Source organism: Salvelinus sp. IW2-2015, unplaced genomic scaffold, assembly GCF_002910315.2.
Source record: "Salvelinus sp. IW2-2015 unplaced genomic scaffold, ASM291031v2 Un_scaffold3195, whole genome shotgun sequence".
Classification (NCBI taxonomy): domain Eukaryota; kingdom Metazoa; phylum Chordata; class Actinopteri; order Salmoniformes; family Salmonidae; genus Salvelinus; species Salvelinus sp. IW2-2015.
This window is the reverse complement of record NW_019944482.1, coordinates 30187-32573: the sequence shown is the minus strand read 5'-3', so window position 1 is coordinate 32573 and position 2387 is coordinate 30187.

Sequence of the window (2387 nt, the reverse complement as noted above, 5' to 3'; positions counted from 1 at the left end):
GGATGGGTAGACGTCTAGCAACCGTAAGGTTGAGTGTTCGAATCTCATCATGGACAACTTTAGCGAATTAGCAACTTTTCGACTACTTACTACTTTTTAGCTATTTTGCAACTACTTAGCATGTTAGCTAACCCTTCCCCTAACCTAACCTAACCTTAACCCTTTAACCTAACTCCTAACCCTAACCTTAACCCTTTAACCTAACTCCTAACCCCTAGCCTTAATCCCTAACCCCTAGCCCCTTTAACCTAACTCCTAACCCTAACCTTTAACCCCTAACCCCTAGCCTTAACCCCTACCCCTAGCCGTAACCTCTAGCCCCTTTAACCTAACTCCTATCCCTAACCTTAACCCCTAACCCTAACCCCTAGCCTTAACCCCTAACCCCTAGCCTTAACCCCTAACTCCTAACCTTAAACCCTAACCCCTAGCCTAGCTAACGCTAGCCATCTAACTAACTTTAGCCACAGCAAATTGGAATTCGTAACATATCATGTTTTGCAAAATGCGTAACATATTGTATGTTTTGGAAATTCGTAAGATATTGTATGAATTGCAACCAGGGCTCCCGAGTGGCACAGTGGTCTAAGGCACTGCATCTCAGTGCTAGAGGCATCACTACAGACCTTGGTTCGATTCCAGGCTGTATCACAACCGGCCGTGATTGGGTGTCCCATAGGGCGGCGCACGATTGGCCCCAGCATCGTCCAGGTATGGCCAAGGTAGGCCGTCACCGTAAATAAGAATTTGTTCTTAACTGACTTACCTAGTTAAATAAAGGTTAAATAAACACATAATACGTCATACATGATGGATATCCACAAATTAATACATACCATACAAAATGAAACATATAATACTAAATGGTGTAACCTGGATTTACGTACAGAATWATACATAATTATCTGATACCATGTTGTTGTCCACAGAGCCATGGCTGAAACCTGATGATTTATCATATAGCTCTCAGGATATACAACAACTAATAATACAAGACCTACAGACAGATACCATGTAACAACATCAGACTGTTCTATGTGTTCTATGTAACACCAGACTGTGTTCTATGTAACATCAGACTGTGTTTCTATGTAACACCAGGCTGTGTTCTATGTAACACCAGACTGTGTTCTATGTAACATCAGACTGTGTTCTATGTGTTCTATGTAACATCAGGCTGTGTTCTATGTAACCAGACTGTGTCTATGTAACACCAGACTGTGTTCTATGTGTTCTTATGTAACATCAGACTGTGTTCTATGTAACATCACACTGTGTTCTATGTAACACCAGACTGTGTTCTATGTAACACCAGACTGTTGTTCTATGTAACACCAGGCTGTGTTCTATGTAACACCATACTGTGTTCTATGTAACACCAGACTGTGTTCTATGTGTTCTATGTAACACCAGACTGGTTCTATGTAACACCAGACTGTGTTCTATGTAACACCAGACTGTGTGCTATGTGTTCTATGTAACATCAGACTGTGTTCTATGTGTTCTATGTAACACCAGACTGTTTCTATGTGTTCTATGTAACACCAGACTGTGTTCTATGTAACACCAGGCTGTCTTCTATGTAACACCAGACTGTGTTCTATGTAACATCAGACTGTGTTCTAGTGTTCTATGTAACATCAGACTATGTTCTATGTGTTCTATGTAACATCAGACTGTGTTCTATGTATACACCGACTGTGTTCTATGTAACACCAGACTGTGTGCTATGTGTTCTATGTAACATCAGACTGTGTTCTATGTGTTCTATGAACATCTAGAACTGTGTTCTATGTGTTCTATGTAACATCAGACTTGTGTTCTATACTGTAACATCAGACTGTGTCTATGTGTTCTATGAACACCAGACTGTGTTTATGTGTTCTATGTAACATCAGACTATTCTTTTTTTGTAACATCAGACTGTGTTCTATGTGTCATGTAACACAGACTGTCTAGTAACATCAGACTGTGTTCTATGTGTTCTATGTAACACCAGACTGTGTTCTATGTAACACCAGGCTGTTGTTCTATGTAACACCCAGACTTGTTTCTATGTAACACCAGACTGTGTGCTATGTGTTCTATGTAACACCAGACTGTGTTCTATGTAACACCAGACTGTGTTCTATGTGTTCTATGTAACACCAGACTGTGTTCTATGTAACACCAGACTGTGTTCTATGTGTTCTTGTAACACCAGACTGTGTTCTATGTGTTCTATGTACACCGATGTGTTCTATGTAACATCACACTGTGTTCTATGTAACACCAGACGTTTTCTATGTAACACCAGACTGTGTTCTATGTGTTCTATGTAACACCAGAATGTGTTTCTATGTAACATCACACTGTGTTCTATGTAACACCAGACGTTTTTCTATGTA